Genomic DNA, 19,748 nt, shown 5'->3' on the forward strand with positions numbered 1-19,748 from the left:
GGCAGGAAAAATCGTGTAACAACTCGCGTGTCTCTTTCTTTCCTCTCTCCCTCTTTTTTCCCGCTTTCAAATGGAGGTTGTCGCGCGAACGAATCGCCAAAGCGGAAAGCAATTTTTCGCGGTTGCTAAACACGGTTTAAATCGAAACACTCGACGACGGTGTATGTGCACAGCTCTCTATGCATCACGCGCTCGCGAGAGGAATTGAAATCGAAGCACAATGCCCCCGCCGTATTTCCCCATTCGTCGCGAAACGTCTCATTGACAATTCGTTTCGACCCGGCGAATTGACGTCGAGATGTCGCTCGCATTTCTATCTTGGAGCATATAATGATTATTCGCCGGGCCGAGCAAAGTCGGCCGAAGAAAGGTGCGTATCGATCGCGCCTCTCAGAAACGATGCTGCATTTTTTTCCCGCAACCTTCCACTCCCTATTACTGTCGTTCGTAGCATGTATCAAGGTAACTTCGATGGTTACGGCCAGGTGGCGGACAACAGCCGGAAAGGATTCGTAAAGAGCCGAAGGGAAACAGCCAGATAGTTCAATAAGACGGACTGTAGCAGGCTGTCCGGGTGTGTTACCTCCAGCGTGTCAACCCGTGGTGAAACGCTCAGAAATTCAACGAGTCTCCGCAGTACTCGAGTTGGGGTTGTCCGCGAACGAGGGACGAAATCGAGGACAGTTCTCGTACGGCTGGTACTTCGTTTTCGCGCACCTTACGATCTTGTGTGTGCGCGTAAAATTCAACGGAGATACAAACGCGGACGAATATATGTGTGCGCGTGCTTATACGGCAGCGATGCAGACGACGTCGACGACGAAGACGCGTCATGAGCAGGATCATTACGAATTTACTCGTGTACGAGGGCGAACATTGAATGAGGAGACGACGACGACGACAACGACGAGTTGCTACGTCGGCAGTAAATTTCAAGCAGATAAGCTACAGCCCTCTCTTTCGCTCTCGTTCTCTCGTAAGAGATACGCCGTCGTAATGAGCTGAGTTTAATTCAGCGTTTTTTCCTTCCGCTCCTCTCGCGGGCCAATCCGTGTTATTGGATAACTACTGGCGGTCGCATTATACTTGGACTTGCGCCCATTTTTTGACAGTTTCTTTAATTAGGCGAAGGAGCGATAGCGCGAAGTCTCTCGCAGATATAGCCAGGCCCGTGCCAGCTTTCTGTCACGGACAGACAGCGTAATTGTGGGTCGAGTAAATATAAGTTGGACAATTTAAACTCGCCACGGGGATGCTACCGGAGATAAAAACCTATCGCATTCAATTATCTGTCCGCCTACGCGGCAGCAACTCGTCGTGACGAAGGAAAAAAAGGAAAATTAAAAGAAAAAAGAAATATTGTGAAATACCCCTTATTTCGGGTGAATTTTGCGAAAAATTTTTATTCCCGCGCGCATTCCCCCGTTTGTTGGCTTCAAAGTGAAAAAGTTAGGTATTTTATCACCTGCTTTAGATATATTTCTTTTTTTAATCGCTCATCGAAAATGGCTGACAGTGGACGTCGGTGATTTATTAACACGTTATCTAATAAATAAAGCGCGCTATCTCGCGGAATGCGCGGCCTGTAAATTACCACTTTAGTCAACGTGAATAATGCTGATAATAATATTTACGAAGCGAATATAGTATTCGTCTATATAAAAATTCACTCTCTAAACTAAGAAATATTCCCACTTTATCGCGAGTTGCTCTCAATTTTCTCTTGATCGTCGTAAAGGCGATCGTGAAGACGAGACTGTCGTTCGCCGAACGGCAATTCTCGGCGACAGAATTAATTCACAATAATCACGTATTAGAGGAAAACGCGCTTAAATTCGGCACAGTTTGCCTTATTCGGGGATAATTATTCGCGGCTGAGACGAACAGCTGACACTCCTTAGTACGGACAATGTCGCGCATTAACGAATGATAATCCGCTTTGCGTCAAATTTGTCTCACATCGAAAACTGGTGAAACAAAGTTCCGCCGAGATATATCCGTCGGCGCGACATAAGCAGATGTGTTAATCTTCTTATCGTCTACGTTCAGCTGACGCCGAGTATCGAGTGGAATATAAGTGCGCGCGACATATTTCGTTGCGCGGGCGTCAGCAAATACGACATTAGCCGAATAAACCATTTTAGCACGGTCTAATATCGCGCCGATAAATCTAAGCGAATAAAACCCCAGGGGATGCGAAGGAGAGCGCTGCTGTTGCGATGTCGTCGAAATGTCGTTAGTGACTGTGAGAGCGGTGTGAGAGCAGCTTTCCGACGAATTCACGATACGTCAGGATGCAACCGACCGCCGCGCGACACATTCGCGGCCGCGAGTATCAAGACTGCATTTGTCGCGGATTTATTGCAATCGCTGACCACATTCGCGACTTCGCGTACGGGACGCCCTTGCTAACTCGAAGGCGCATTGTCGAAGAAGTATTGATAATCGGATATCTTTATCTGTGCACCTTCATTCTCCAATAGTATTGGATTGTTGTTATTAGAGGGTTTATGCTAGAGCTAATGAAATACACAAATCGAAATTTTTATTCGACCCCAATATTCTATTTAATGCCTACTTTGATATTCTGAAGCCTGTATCAACTTCTTTTGATGCTATTGAACCTATAGTTTTGTCGAGAGATCCACTTTTTGGAACTTTGCTTTTGAATAGCATTTTGTGTATTTTCTATAATTTAGAGGCGCTAAATAAGACTTCAGTTTTCATGAGTATTGATTATACACCGATATTTCAGACTGTACAGATGTTGGAAAGTTCAAATCGAAAGTAGGGTTAAAGTTTTGGATAGATTGTATTCTATTACAATCCGCGTATATATGAAAATGTGAGAGTTACCGTTTGATCGTGGCCATTGCTAATGCGTTATTGCAGCGCATTCGCCGCGCGTAAATATTGGTGCGAAATGTCGGCAATCAGTTCGCATCGGTTTCCGTGAGAATCGACGCGCGAGATAATTCCGCGCGCTTGGAATACATAAGCGCGGGAGTAAATGGGAACGCGCGGGTGCAAAGGGGTCGTGCTATTTTTATTTATACACCTCAATATCCCTGACGTTAGCAGTCCGCACGAAATCCTTCCTTAAGACACGGGCGAAGTTTTCCGGATCTTCCGTCGTTTCCGAATGGCATTCCGCGCCGTGGTGGGGAGGAGTTATAAAGTTACCCGGGCTTCTCGAAAGGAGAGCAGAAATCTTTTTCGAGTCCCGACGTTGAAGTTAAATTAAGTAAAAAGTTCGTTATGCGCAACGTGATTATTCAACGTGCAGGATTACAGGCCAGCCTAACGCGATATTATGCGCCGTCGTGCTCGGACGAATTGCCTTCCGCCAGACATTACATATGCTAAACGCCATTCGCGCGTAGACAAATAATAATAAGGGTGCCTACGTCTCACTTGCAAAACAGGCTGCAAACAAATGCAGAAATGGGTGAGAGAGAAAGAGAGGGGGAGGGCGTACTTTGTGCACTTGAATTATCTCAAATAATAGAGACGAGCGAAGCAAACGCTGTCGTAGTGTTTGCCAGAGGCAATTTCTCTTATCACAGTTACAGATTCCTTCTATTTTACACACGCACACAACCTCGGCGTGCGCCGAGCTTGGCTGGCCGAGCTTGGCGGGCGGATGGGCGAGCGAGCACGGGTGTGCAATTCAACGTGAATACAAGATTTAGTCGGACATAAATCAAGCGACGCGCTCTTTTACGATATCCCTCCATACGCAAAAGATTTCAAAATATAGATCCGCGAACTGGCCACGACACGTCGACTCACTGCCACCTGCTTATTTCTCGACTTTGACCCGACTTCTCGAAAACTCACAATCGCGTTGTTATTGTATGCGACAACTGCCGGCGTTGTGCCGCGCTTAATTAATAAAGAGAGGACGAGGCGAGAATATCGCACGAGAACAGATGCGAGGATGGCACAGAAAAACGATCTGGCTACAAATAACGCGCTTTCGGAGCGGTGTATCTACGTTACGGAGCGAAAGCAAAATTCGAATGACGGATCCTGTTTGCCGGCGCGCGTGCCCTTTCGAATGAAACGGACAGAAGGTACGGCGTACACAAGGAACGAACTCTTCGGAAGCTTGATAAATGCCCGGTAAGTTGTACCCCGGCTCTTTTGTCATGAGATCGCGGGGGAGGCAGAGAGAATTGTCCCGCGTTGGATTCTCGCGAATACGCGGATTCGTGTACCTGAAACGGCTCTCCTATTTTCCGATTCGAACGATTAAACAGCTAATTCATGGAAATCGCTCTCTACGAAGGGCGCCCCTGTGCCGGCGAAATCCCGTTGTAGGAAGCAGTTTAATTCCGCCCAGTGAAATGTCAATTGACGCTTTCGCTGCAGCGCTCGCACTCCTTGAATAAAACAAGTGCCGGTCGGAACGTGGAGAGTGATCGTGTCATCGAGCGCGAAAGATACTCAGCGTTAACGCGCAATTTTCTTTTTCTCGATCCAAATTGATTCTCATAACCCTTCTCCGTCGGAGAAAGATAATATCCGCGGAACGATTAAATACGGCTCCCGTTGAGCCTGAGCTCGGTGTTTCCTCGTACTCGCCCCACGTGTTTGCCCGAATGTACATCGAGCTTTGGAACAATGGCGCGTCGTTACTCTCGACAGTAGCGAATACTACGTTTAATTAACAGAGTCTGTATATGTCGCTTTAAGCCACGATTAAGGATACGGACTTGTGACTCTCGATTTTCGTGACTCGACGGAGAGAAACATCAACGTCATTTCGATTATTGCGTTCCCGCGCGACAATTTACGTCGAGGAAAGCTTCATTCGGTTTCTCCTCACTCGCAGCTTTTATCAAAACGACCTCAGAGCTAAAAGATGAAGGGAGACCTAAACCCACTTCTCTGTCGTTAGTGGCTGACGTGTAGTCATTAGAAGTATTCGCTTAATGCGTTCCTACCCGGCCATTAAAGACCCCGTAATAATGTAAGGGAGGGGTTGCTGCAAAAGTAGTTATGACCTGTTAAGAAAAAGACGCGAGAACCGTGAAAGACAGAGGTAAAAGTGGGTTCGGCGGGAAAATAACGATTTGTCATGCGTAATGTTCCTTAAGGGTGGTTAAATTCGTATTTTCACGTAACGACGATCGCGGTGGACGTGTCGCGTGTAGACAACGCGGTGGAATGCACACGTGGTATTCTGCAAAAAGAGAGAAAGGATATATCGGCGGCAACGACAAGGAAAATAGATGGAGTTGGCTCGAAAAGTTTTTCCCTCTTTCTCTCTCTATCTAGGTTACACGAGCGTAAAGAATGTCATACTTGACGCAAATTGCTGGTGAAGACTCGACGGGGTATACTTCTTCTTCTTATAAATCGCATTAAGTGCAATCGATTCCGACTGCGGACGATGAGACCCAGCGGTTAGCGATTAAACTTCACAAACGAGCGGAAAAGAAATAACGAAAAAAAAAAACATTTATTACGTGCAGAACAATGTCCGCCCCATGAGAACGTTCTTTTGGCGGATGACGATATCGAATGAGAAGAAAATCGTCGTGGCGACGTTAATCGTCTTCCAAAATGACTAATGACGCGCGTCCAACTCGACAGTTGGCAATTAACGTTAAGTCAATTAATTTGTAACGTGGCTCGCTAAACTTCTAATTTCGCTTCGACGTTCCTCCCGTTGAGATACAATAAATACAGATAAATTCATTTGCTGATTATACTTTCAATATGTGTATTGCAAATTGATTGTATTCGGTTATAATTGAATTATTTTCCGAGTAAAGACAGAAATTTTTCAACAAAGATAATACGTTGACATTTATATACTGTTAAAATTCGTAAATAAAACAAATGCCACGTATCCGTTGAGAGAGGTGATATTTGTAACGTTTAATTATATTGCTATTTAATTATACATAACTTCCACGGTATTAATATGCAAATATGGTCGACTAAAAGACATCAAAATTCGCATTTTATCTATTTATACAGTTAATAAAATTTAATTGCGAGATAAAAATGGTTGGTTCGTATTTATGTGTCAGTTTCTACTTTACACACACACACACACGCACGCACACGCACACACATACGCACACACATACGCGCACACAACGCGCACGCGCACGCACACACACACTTTAATTTCAATTATTATACTTGATTTTACATTACGTTATTTTTTTACCACCTTAATTGTTAAAATAATTAGAGGATTATTTCTCTTGGGTGTCTGTATTGCTACTTTAAGCATTAAATACCTTTTCAGTGTTTAATCTGTATGTTTCCTATACGTATTTGCACCTCGACTAATTAATTTATACCATTTCGTTTACGAACTGCAACGGAATTATTCGCTTGGCGTGGCTCTTTAATCGTTTCTCCGCGGTGCATTAGAATGTCTGTATTCCACAAGGAATTAAAACTTACACTCCATCGATACCAAAGCAGCAGTGAAATAAAAGGGAAACTTTCGGCAACCAAACAAACGTAACAACCTGTCAGGCAAACGCGCGAACGGTTAAACGTTACGGTTCCAACTAGAATGGGTTGTTACAATATTTCGCGAAGTGAAATCGGTTGGTTGTTGCCATCCCGAACACGTTGAATGTCTTTCACGATGGAAGATCACGGACTTCGGCTCGAGAGCCGAACTCTTATTGACACGTACCCTGATGCACGTGTCGATGGAAAATCGGAAAGGAGGAGAAAGCAACGTGTATTCTCGATGGACCAACTGTCTTCCCATCGCCTTTAGCTCCTTCCTCCTCCTCCTCCTCCCCCCTCCCTCCACTTCGTCTCGCGCAATCCAATTTTCAAAGCTGCTAAATATAACGTCGTATCGGACCGGTGACGTTTGTCTCTCTCCTCGCATGGAAACTGACGTAGCGCGAAAGATTTCTCACCGCGTGTATTCGATTTTGCGAGACACAGATGCACGTAATAATTCACGACGAATTTTAAAACACGATGTCGTACAGCTTACGGAATGAACGATTCATATGCCGGATATTTAATGTTAACAAGACCGCGCCCCGACGCTACCGACGCGATTAATACATTGCTTTTTTTATTTAAAAGTTCACTGGATGTGAGAAATTATTAAGAGGCAATCGCTCGTTCGCTTCCTCGCTCGCGCGCGTTTTCCGATATCACTCACGCGTTGCCAATATTTCCGTAAGAAACATAAAATATTTATGTAGATGCTCCCTATTGCGGGGTAGTGAAATTTGAAATTTTACTATCGGAACCGGCAGAGGTTTTCACGAACTGAGACATGTATCTTTTCTGCCAGATGCAACACCTTGTATGTGTACATCAAATCGCGCGGAGACAAAGACATGCGAGAGAGAGAGAGAGAGAGAGAGAGAGAGAGAGAGAGAGAGAGAGAGGAGAGAGAGAGAGAGAGAGGTGATGCCAATACGATCATTACTCGGTTGAATCGCGCTGACGTGTCTGTAGCGAAGCGCAGATGATTATAAAACAATTGGCGTATCATTATTATATAGTTTTATCTTTCATATGTAATTGTCACTTTATGTTAATTCGCAAATTTAGGTGAAGCTGTTTAACAGCTTCGCGTAAACGCGATTGAAAACTGGAAATGAATTTCGGGCTAGGTAACACGATTCCGCTGCTCTCGCGCGGTAATATTCACGATATATAAAATAATTTCGTTAAATTTTTCAAATATTCCGTATTTTATTGAGAGAGATTGCGCCGGGCGTTATATGGATAACGTTGTTATCCTTGTGGATAATTGCGATTGTAAGTAATATGAGGGAGGGGCGGGGGTCATTTCACGCGTCAGAATTAATATCAAATCTAATTTAGCCTCATTTGCTATATTATATTATATTCGTAATTAATACATGAGTTCCACCATTAAAACAGTAATAGTCGCAGTGGAAGTTTGTTTGCCGTATATGAAATTACATTTCGTCTGTATCCGTTTCGCATACGTAGACAAAGATCAATCCTACGTTCGCGCGCAGCTAATTCCCAAAATCGTATCTGTACGCGCGGCATAGAATATTCGCAATGTACGCTTGTCGATACAAATAAATGATGATTCTCGCATAGATAGCCAATATATTATTATGTTGACACACGCATCCTCTCTCTCTCTCTTTCTCTCTCTCCTCCCTTCCCTACCTGTCGTTATGTGCTATTATATTGCGCTGCGTGCGGTAGTCGCCGTTTCATATATATAATCATCATTTCAGAAATGCAATTGGAAGTTGGCATTAATGTTGATACACGCCTGATGCGGATCCAATGATCCTTGCGCCTGGGTGAGCATCAATCGAAACCTTGTCAAATAAATCTACCGAATTACTTTTATATGTTGGCCACCGTGTGATATTTCAAAACTTTTAATTGGCTCGCCCGCGGTCTGTCGAAAGTTGAGCGAGATACACATAGCGGGATGTATATCTTGCTTCGCAATCGTACCGATACACGTCGATGGTTGATAACTGAATTTGGCAAATCACGTCGATTCGCATCACGTGCTGACAGTCAACGTGAAATATAGCGGAAGATATTTAAGATATCAAATTTTTTGACACGACCTTGCCACGAGCATTCTCAAAGATGGAGCAAATTTTATGCAGACACCGTTTTATGATAAAAAATTGTCTAATTATTTCTACATAGTCGTGCAAGGAAGAATTGGTCAATTATTTATTTCTCTAATTACGCTTATAGCTGAAACGCAATATGTTCTATACGAGAACGTAACGCAATCGAGACTCTGACGCGTATTTAAACAGCCGTGTTATGCATCTATCGCTCGCGATTCATTCTCATGGAGAATTCGCATCAAACGAAAGCACGGTCCAATCAATCCGGATATCTTGTGCGAATACGGAACGATGGTCAACCGGTTGTTAGATTAATCCCCGATGCTATATCCCCAGAGCCAAGGCCTCTTCGTCCCTTGACCTTCTCTTATTACGCGCTTCGCTAGAAGAAGCAAGGTTGATTCTCCATTGGGATTCCGAGAGTTATCACCGTCGCTAGAGCGACCAATTGCGTTAGCAATGATTTTTATCTTTGCTAAAGTTAGGTGAAAAAGGAAAGAGAAAAGTTCACGGAATAAAGGAATAAATGAGTTCGCGGTGATGCGCGCGAGAGAGAGAAAGAGAGAGAGAGAGAGAGAGAGAGACACCACAGAATAGATCGATGCGTCGGGCAAGCGAGACACACGGGTCACAGAAAATATGCCAGTGCTGCTGTCCTCTTCCGCCTCCGTATGATTCAACGGCGAGAGTTAGGGTTGAAGAGAAAGATCGGAATTATAAGAGGCTGCATCGCGAGAAAGAAGGAACTTACGTGTCGCGACGCGAGATCGAGCAGGAGGACGAAGAAGAAAAGAGCTCACTGACGACGGACGGGCGGAAGGGTTGAGGATGAGAGTGAGGGGGTGGCTGAAACGCCGTGCGCGAGAGAGGAAGGATTGTGTGGTAGAAGAGGAACGGAGGAAAGCACGGAGACTGCGTGAGAGTTGGAAAACGTAGCCGTACGGGGTGAGGGAGAGAAGCGATAGAGCGAGGTTGGCGGAGAGAGGGAGGCACCGACAGAGACAGAGGACGAGGGTTGGTTTGCCGAGCTCAGTTACGCCGCGCCCCTTGCGAAGAGCGTTGCACCACACGAGTGAGATCGTGGTATTTTCGTCGCTGCACAAGAGCGATCGCTCTCTCTCTCTCCTCTCTCTCTGCTCTGCTCCGCTTCGCCACTTTCCTCCCTCTTTCGCGGATGGTGCGGATCACGCGGCGCGGCTGACGCGTCGGAAAGCTGGAGAAAAGCTTCCGGCTTTGTGAGAAGACAGGTAGCGCGCGCGTTGTTACGTGCACGTGTCTCTCTATCAAAAAATCAACGACTGTTGTTTTTGTCGAAACACGAATGGTGCCATCGTTCTAAATCTCTTAGTCTGTTTCACTGTCTAACTCTCTTTCTTTCTGTCTCTTGTGTTCTTCCCTGACTGTCCTCCTTTATCTCTCTTCTGTCTGTCAATTGAGGACGCAACGCATCGAATGATCCTATCGAGATGAGATATTTATAACAGAGAAAATACACGGAAGACTCTGGCGAGGGATATTCTTCGGCGGACTCGCGCGTGACAGGGTGTGTTTAACGAGAACGCGAGTCGTGTGAGGAACGTGCGACATGTGTCGAGGGATTATGCCGATTTCTCAGCTCTGTGCGTAACAATGGACAACGTGCCACCGTCAAACTGACTTCGCGTTGGTGTGACCCCCGTGCAATGTCTCTACATATTTGCACGCTCGAATGACATTCTTCAGCGAGGCCTCACAAGCGAAACTCGATCGCGATCTCGATCGTGCCCCGAGGGTGAGAAGCCGCGTTCTCGCAAAGGAGGAGCACTGTTCGCACGAGAAGAAGATCGCAAGTTGTCGTCTCGACTCGAGGCCAATTTAAATCGCCAACCACGGACGGTTGTCGCAGAGGCGGCAGGAAGTCTCGACAGCTAAGATGTCTCTCGCAGGAAAGGGAAAAACGAACGTAACTGAGTGATCGACGCGCGTGATCCCGTTTAAAGAGTTTTCTGCGCGAAGGAAGACATGAAACCACGTTACTGAGGGGAGGAGAAAAATAGGCAACACTCGTGTCACAGCTCCGGTTGCACAAATCCGGATTGAACCAAGTGAATTCGAGGAGTGGCTCGACGATTCTCGGCACCTCGGAACCATCTATCAAAGGTAAATAGGTCATGTATTTTGTATGCATGATTTTTAGTCGCTCGACTATGAGCGTCAACGCCTCTCGTCCGATGACCGAGGAATCAATTAGACATCGCTCGAATTCTTCACGCGTTCCCCTCGTTTCGTCGCTGAAGAAAAATCGCTCGTCATCGCGTGTGAACGACCATCAGATATCTCGCAAATTCTTTAACGTGTCATGTAAAACGACAAGAATCTTGCAGCCCCGTAACCAGCTCTACGCAAACATCGATGAAATATACGTATATAATATGATGAAATATACACATGCAGCTGCGGAATAGGGAGATCCGAGCGTTTTTCCGTGCGCGAAGAGTCTCATCAAAATACGTCCAATAGCCGTGAGCCAATTTGCGTATCCACGTGTGTATATTTACGCTGTTGTAAACAATTTTGTTATGAACTGATGTAACGTAGGAAAATACGATCGCGTCCTTCAAAACGCACAAGAAAACGCGTCATTGTTTCTAATATGCGACAAAAGGGCTGCGTTCGAATTCCATGCATTGCTCCGGCATCTTTTTAGATGCAGCAGCTACAATGAACTGGGTCAAAGCGCAAGGCACATCGATATCCTACATCCATTCACCAGCCGTGATTCCGCGGAAAAAAGTACGTCCGAATAAATTTAAATTTCGGGCGGTGCGCAGATACACACAACACCCACACACGCGCCTCTTTCGGGTTCATACATAAGTCTAAATCCATTACTCGCGAAAGAGGTCGGGGTTGCGTGATGGGATAACGGAAAAGTGGCGTTTTCGAGCGGCAGGGAATCTTCGGTGACACGGACGAACGATTACGAGCCATCAATTGTATGATCGCGCCGACCATTCCAGCCGACCAGGTAAGCGCGAACGAATGCGCGCGGATATTGAGGGCGGAAACTTGAACGAGCTTTTAAGCAGCTAGACAGATTCGTTCTCGCGACACTTTCAACTTGCTCGATTTTAGCGGCCTGACGGACAGACAGACGAACGAACAAAAGAAGAAAGGAACGAGAATGCGAATGTAGACGCCTGAGTTTTAAAAGTCAAACGCTATTCAAGTTTCCCGTCGGACTGTCGCGAGAGGATCATTCTCGTGCGCGTGTGCGGGACAGTTGTGTACGAGTCGGCTGCAACGTCTAGGTCAGACAACCAAGACTGATAGAGGAACTTGAACTCGATCGCCGACTTTGTCCCCGATTGCCGATTTCCGCCTGTTAAACGCCTCGTCCTTTAGATCACCTCGAGATCTCGAGTGTCGGGTATTAGCGCGCGAATTCGGTCGAGCAAACGCGATCATCCTTCAATCTAATTTAATCTTGCTCAATTGGCTCTACCTATCTGTCTATCCTCCTCTCCCTTTCCCCCGCCTCTCCCTCTCTCAATTAATTTAATTTCTTTAAAACGCATTCGACGAAATGATGTATCTGTTCCTCGGTTATCGACGCTTTTACCAACGCGACATCTCGCTCTCTCGCCGAGTGCGATACAATTTCTCTGGGATATAGCGCGGCCGAGTAATTTCGAATCATAAGCAAAATTGAGACCGTCGCAGCCGAGCGTTCTATCAGCCGATTTCCAGCAGTTTTTCACGGTGGCCGGAGCGGACACCGCCGCTGTGAAAATCCGCTGAGCTTTTCGCTCTTTGTCAAAAGATTGGATGATTAATCATACCGTCCTGTGTATAGCCCTCTTGTGCTTTCCGGCCCGTGTGTATGTCTACATGTATACGACACGCAGTCATTTCCGTACGCGCGCGCCAGCTAGTCGTGTATGTGCGCCTTTTAGCGAACGAGGATTCATCAATGTCTAAAACCAGGCTGAAGCCTTCGTGAGTGATTGACCGCGGGGCTAGACCTTGTCGTTCCACGTTGTTTCACTCCCAAGTGTCTAATATTTTCGACACTTCCGTCTGCGCGCCGTGAACACGCCGCAATATCCGAAAGCCGGATTGTTCACGTAATTCGACGATTCCGGTTAAATTAATCGCGAAAATTTTACAACGTCCAGGAGTCTCTAGCTTCAGGGGCTTTCGCGATGATTCACGCCGGCACAATCCGTTTATTTAAAGCAAATTCCGGACCGGATTGTTACTCGTTGCGAGTAGTAATTCGCGAATGGAGCCAACTTCGGACGAGTTAGAATTCGCCGCAGAATTCGGGACAGATTCTATTCTCACGGTAAGAAAACACTCCACGAGTCGGGATTCCGTTTGCAGATGTATGCATTTTTCGCGCACGTCTATTCGTGCCTGCCTACACATTTTTGACACTTAATTTTCGCATTGCACGCGGCGTCTCGAGAAAATCGCAATTAGAATTTCGCGATGCGAATCAAATAGGTCAGAGTCAAGGTGTACTTGACAATTCACATCCGCCTGTCATTCGACTCAAGCATCGCTCTACTCGCTCGTTAATTATCATCGCGGTGCTAATTGCGCTCTTCGCGTTTTCTTCAGAACGAGGGCGTTATGTCCTTTTCGCAGCCAGCCCGTCGTGCAGCAGACGCGTCAACACAATGTCAACTTCTCTCCGTCTGAGCGTTTCGCCGTTTAATCCGCGTGAGATAGATACGTGCGATTAGACGATTCGGCGGAAACGGGGAACCATTCAGCATCCCGCGCGAGCGTGGGCGCGCTTATCCGCTTGTCCGACGATCCCCGTGACCCACACACTGACCGTGTGTAACCCCCGAGAGTTCGACCGTGGATAGCCGGTAAGCTTATGAGCTTTTCGACCTGCGGATCAACGGGATCGAAGCCCGCCGAACAAGGGCGACATAACCCCGGCGTCACGTGTATATGTATCGCGGTCGATCGATGCCCGTACCTCAAATCGTTTCTCTGATCCGTCCCCTTCGCGCAATACATCGCCGCGCGTCCTGTCACACGACATTTAAATGCGCGCGTATTCCACACGCCGATTGTCGATCGTCCGCGCAGCTAATTATCGACTTTCCGCGCACACGTCATACTCGACAGCGACGGAGGTATTACGATTGTTTCCCGGATGTCCTGTCCGACTACATCCGACGACGGTCGATTCCTCGCGCTTCCGACATCTTGCATGCATTACGCGCAAAAACCGAGGGTCCGCGCAAAAAGTCGTTGCAAAAGAGTCAGTTAAAAGAGGTCATACACGGAAGAAAAAGTTTGGTTCGATCAATCAAATGTCTGATGAAATGTGAACGAACCAGAATTACGGCTAAAATTATCGGAATCCCGTGTTCAAGTTGACAAGATTCTGGTCAACCAAATATTATTTCTGGTTAAGCGGAACTCGCAATCGCTTCAAGTTGAACAGTTCCGTCCAACCAAAAAACTTGTTGACTCGAGCATACCGGCACTTTCAACCGGAATTTTTTATTATTTATTTCATATTTTTCACCAGACATTTGATTAACCCAAACAAATTTTCTTCTTCCGTGAATAAAAATTTGCACGAACTGAATCAGATTAAATGAAAATCGAATCGGATTAGCGATCTAACGCAGGAATTTTCAACTATGCAATTTAGTTCACTGTATAAAGTTAACGTAAAATTGAACGTAGTTGTCTGTACGATATGGACGCTAATTCAACTACCAAGTGATTGATCTAACTGCATAAAACGAGTAATTCTACTTCTGACGGATGGTTAAGCAAATGAAACGATAAATATGAGCGATGATGTGTCGGGTCAACTTCATGGCCGCCTAATTGAACTGAATTTGGAGTTTGTTTTACACGAAGCAGCGAATAAAAGAACAGGAAAGTTTCGCTGAGAGGATTCCGGCGGCTGATTCGCCATAACCACTCGGCTGAAATTGAGTTCGTTTAACTCGATTCTAGTTGTTCCTATAGTCCCTTTTTTACAGTGGATACATTCCTCGAGCTCACACGAATTTGCCAGCATCTACATCCGGGAAATGACCCGTGATCGCGCGACTTCGACGAAAGCGATCGCCTTGATTTATCGTCGATCCACATTGACACGCTCTACTGTCGCGCTTTTAACGACGCCTTCCACTTCGTCCTCGTCAATTCGACGTCGACGGGTGCACACGGCGCGCTGCTGCATTTATCGCGGGAAGACCAGTTCGTCCTGATTATTATGCGATATATTGCGTGCGTAATCGCGATGAATTTAATAATATTGAAGATTACATCATATATGCCGCAAACAACTTTACCCGCGTCCGAACTATATAATATGATATAATACTTGATAGATCCGCTCCCCCGTCGTCCCTCACGTATCATAAACAGTGTACACTACTCGTATTTCATACATAGCAGGATTAATCATGTATCACGTGGCAGACAGCGTGAAATAGGTACACGGTAGTAATCAAATATAGATGCAATTACGTACAATTGAACCTCTGCGCGAAACGTTAAGCCATCGATGTACGTTTATTCGGAAAATTATCACTGTCATTGTGTATGGATATCACTGTCGCTGTCTCAATTGAAAGGCAAATTAAAATTGTTCATACCGCATACACGTAAATCAATGACAAAACGATGACAACAACGGACCAGCGAAAATATGTCGCGCTTGTCATGTAATACAACGCTCATTGCGACGCTCTTCGGAGTCGTGAAAAAAAAATAACACTTCACTGTACGCTTAATTCCGCCGTAATTTGAGACTCGGATAGGTAACATCAGGACTTGACGCGCACGCGCGCGTGCGATTACTCATTAATCGGTGCGGAAACGTTAGTAGATCACCACGAGATTGACCGTTTTTGCGGCGCATTCTGACGCAATTTCGCACTCTCTGGCGGATTCTGAACATTTATTCCGAACGTATGTAGCGCTTTTTTCTACGCATTTTATTTTTATTTCTATTTTATTTTTATTGCGAAACATACCTCGATTTTAAACATAGCCCATCTTGTTATTGGTGCACCCTTTTAAACGTACAACCGGGACGTGCTATTGTTAAATTTTTCGCTCGAAAGTAACCGCTTTGTGATATTGCAATCGATCGTGTTCCGGCGACAAATTTTTGCATTGCTTGTGCGCGAAAAATTGGCTCCGCCGGAACTTGCACGGTTTCACGGCAACCGTGTAACACGGAATGGCTTCTCGAAATTACTTTCTCGCGAAGCGATCCGCGGAACATCGACCACTTTTCTCTTAATACAATACAGCCTGGCGCACGTCTCTATGAAAGTTCAATCAGCGAATAACCGGATTGTATCCCTGTGCACGCGCGTCCATTCGTTCTCACTTCTATATTATTTTACAATAAATATTTTCTAAACTATACGATCCGTGTAGAAGGAAGAGAAAGAAGTACAAATATAGAGAATAATACTACGTAGAACGCACAAATACGGAGCAATTAAATCGCGACGTGCGTTGCGCCAAGTTTAATTAATCATTGCGAGCAATTTCTCGCCTCGACGGAAACGTAAAGACAATACAGTTGAACGCCATAAAAAGAAAGAAGAAGTAAATTATGTATACGCTAACGAGCATTTCCCCGGGACAATTTTTCAAACGCGCGGCGGGACCTCCCACCTCGTCGACTCGAATCCGCACGACGTATAAATCGCCGAGGTCTGCGACGAAATTTCGAATACAGAACGCGCGGGACGCGTATTCGCGGCGGCGCGCTCGCGTAAACCAGTGCCCTCGCGTGTCATCACGGATGTTTGTATTTCATTCGTGCGGGTGCATGAAAATTCGCCACCTCCGTTCATCCGCGTGTCCGCGACAGCGCGCTCGTCCACCCACCCTCCCTCTGTCCGTCTCCCTCCTCCCTTACGTCCGATTATAATGCCTGCGCGTTCCGGGATGTTAATTTGCGAGCAATTCCGCACGAATCGCGGACGGAATGAGTTCTCTAAACGGAAAAGGGTAAGGTAACAGAAAAATTCATTTTCCACGCTGTTTGTCCCGGACATCGGGACCGAGCGGAATTCTAGCGTGTGGCGGTAACGGCCTTTCCTCCTCCGCGTTGTCCCGCGCGTTACAGGACAGTATTGCGACTCGCTGGCTGGCTAGCTCGCTCGCTTACGAATACAAGAGCCGCATGCGCCGGCAGGAAAACGAGGGAACGACAAATGAATTTCAACGTGATTCCAGCTTTGTAATCTTGTTTAAATGATAATGAGAATGGGATTCTGAAAATCGCCCGGAAAATCTTGCCGTCGCGCGTTAAGCTCGTTATGATTTTATTCGCGACTACGAGCTTTTTCATTGCAGTTATTATTGCAATATCGTCTCTATAATTCGCCTGTTTTCATCTCCCTCGCTCGTCTTTTTCTTCTTTTACGTTTCTATTTCTCCTCTTTCTCTCGACCTCTCTATCCCTCCCTATCCTTTGGCCTAATTGTATCCACGTGCTTAAGTGCAGCTCGTCGAGCGGAGACACTCAAAGAGCCTTTTCGATCGGTTCCGTTCGAGCATTCGATTCTATTTGATTAACATGCGCGTCCTATACATGTGATTCCAAGTCACCGTCGGTTTCACCTCGGCCCAGAAGTAACAGCGCATGCGGACATAAGTGACAACTTATAGATGCAAACTCGACGGTAACGTGTGAATATTGAATGACACACGGCACGTATACGTCAAACCCAAATCAACATTGTGAATATATTAATTATTCGTCCCTGACAGTAGCATTTCCCAAAATCTAACAGAGTTACTCGCATCGCTGCAACTGGTTAACGCCAATGTCGCTATTTCTGCAACTGAAGCGTCACGAAACGCTATCTCTCGCAACGGTGAACGCAAGCTGAGCGCGCCGAAAAGGAACGGGGAAAATCGCAAAATGCCTAGCTTGTTTATTATAGTTTGTAGGAAAAAAGAAAGCAATTCACGTCGCGAGAAATTTTTCACTAGCGATGCGCAATAAACGAAAAAAATAATCCGAGCCGCGTAATGAGAGCTACTTTTTCGTGCGTGATGTGTAAAAAAGCATTTTACTTTCACATATGCGCGAATACGCACACCACGTTTCGCCGCTCTCGGGGAATCGAGAGCATCTAAAAAAGAAAACCGTTGACTTCCATTCGCCATGCACACACGCTTTGCGCTCGGTGGCTCGCAAATTGGAAACTTTACGCTAATAGAGAGAAGCCCGTGGTGCTCGACTGTCGTTCGCGAGAGTACACGTTCACGAGCACGTACGAATCGAGTGAGTTCAGAAGGAGAGGAGAATCTCCGACGCGTGTCGCGACGTTTGTTAGGGATGACGAACCCGACGTTTGTTAAGAATGACAAACTCGATGAATTCGCGTAATTCCCTATCGAACAATTTTAGCTCGCAAGGCGTTCTTTCAGTCTTTTACCGTCGCGATTTCTCGCGAACGCGGCTTCCCTCACGTCGAACTCGTAACTCTTACTGCGGTCAGGAATACGTGCTGCGCCCATGAAGTTTCGCGCAACCGCGGCACGCGTAAATTCATAGTCTCCCTCTCCTTCTCCCCCCCCTCTCTCTCTCTCTCTCTCTCTCTCTCTCTCTCTCTCTCTCTCTCTCTCTCCCTCATTGCCTCATTTTTTTTCCTGCGACTGAAATAAGGCTGGTAACGTTTAATGTAAGACGCCGTACCACGGTACCAGCACGAAAATTAACGCGCTCGCGTGGAGTTACGTAAGCGTGAAAACGGTGCGGCTCGAATGTATTTGCATAGCTCCGTCTTATTTACGTCCCGCGCGCCGAGTTCGGTAATTCTTACGCGCGTTATCGCCCCTTCCGCGAGGAGATGGTAAAAAAGTGGTTCCACACGATTCCAGCTTTAAACGTAGGACCGACTACTTAATAGAAACAAATTAGCCATTAAGCCACGTGTACTTTTTCTGTTATTTCCGCCGAGCGCACGTCTGCTAATTTCTCCTTTATTTATTCACGCGCAGTCGCCCAGAGACCACCGGCATGGCGAAGGATTAATCTTGTTTTCAAGTAATGCTTCTGACTTATAAAAATCTTAAATGAAAATCTCCGATTTGTCACTTCTCGCACTCTTTTTTCCTGCAACATATATATGGGGAGTTCGCCTGATATTCATCTAACAACTATAAATTAATAAAATATTTCCTTAATTTCTTTTTACTTTCTCTCTCATTATTATGAAATTTTATATTTCAAAGTTTATATTACTGTGATCGTTGTCTCCTGCGGAATATTAGTTTTGCAATTGTATAAATGCGCTTGAGAGGTCTTCGACCCAGGGCGCAAAATAAATGCTATCTATCTTTTTGCATAAGCCTGTCCGCTCACGCGACAAATGGTTCGAACTGGTCGCCACTATCAATCATAACTGAAAAAGAGAGATAGAGAGAAAAGGTCAGCTCAAGTATCTTCTTATCGGAATATCGAAATATCACGGTCATATGTTCACGCGTGAGTATCACGAGTGATAAAGAATTTCGTGTTGAGGTGTCCATCTCTTCCGATACCCTCGTCGATGTTCAATGTATTGCTTAGTGTGAAACGTCGAGAGCAACGTTGACGAATACAAGATATTCCCGTGCCAATTTGTAGACAAAATTTCGTGTTGGCGGCGAAAAATTTCAGTTATTCGACTCAACTTCTCTCCCCCGTTGTCTCCGGATATATCTCGTTACTCATAATGAATGATAAACAGGTCAATCGAGAAGTCATTATCGTTAGATATGCTAATCGCGGAAGTTGGAGCGGCCGCGGATACATCCTCGTCTTAAGTTTCCGCCAGGAACATCCACTGAATTGCTAACCGTACGGCCATCGGCGCGGCAGGAGTCTGAGGAACTTTCGTGACGAATCTCGTTTCGACCGTGCTCGCATAATTTCGCCATTGAACACGGCCGAGTACGGTGCGCGCCACATTCCGTGTCGTCTCTTTACGGCGTCTTACCCTCTCGTGCTCCGAACACAACCCTGCCTTCGAGCCCGCTAGCCGACCTTGTCGCACTCGCCCAAGCTTTATCGCATTCCCCATGTCCTCTATCTCTCTATCTCTCTCCTTCTCTCACCCGAGCTATATTCCTCTCTCTCTCTCTCTCTCTCTCTCTCTCTCTCTCTCTCTCTCTCTCTCT

The 19,748-nt window shown here is 45.9% G+C and overlaps 1 protein-coding gene across 2 annotated transcripts in view; it reads left to right on the forward strand.

Moving 5' to 3' along the window:
- Nucleotides 1–9,637: 9,637 nt before the first annotated feature.
- LOC116845230 (limbic system-associated membrane protein-like) overlaps nt 9,638–19,748 on the forward strand; it is a 184,981-nt gene continuing 174,870 nt past the window's right edge. For both annotated transcript variants that reach the window (XM_032817668.1, XM_032817669.1), the window contains exon 1: nt 9,638–10,724. The gene's annotated coding sequence lies outside the window, so the exon portion shown is untranslated. The remainder of the gene's footprint in view (nt 10,725–19,748) is intronic.

The sequence above is a fragment of the Odontomachus brunneus genome, unplaced genomic scaffold, assembly GCF_010583005.1.
Source record: "Odontomachus brunneus isolate Ranch 3 - 2012 unplaced genomic scaffold, Obru_v1 Obru_scaffold_050, whole genome shotgun sequence".
Classification (NCBI taxonomy): domain Eukaryota; kingdom Metazoa; phylum Arthropoda; class Insecta; order Hymenoptera; family Formicidae; genus Odontomachus; species Odontomachus brunneus.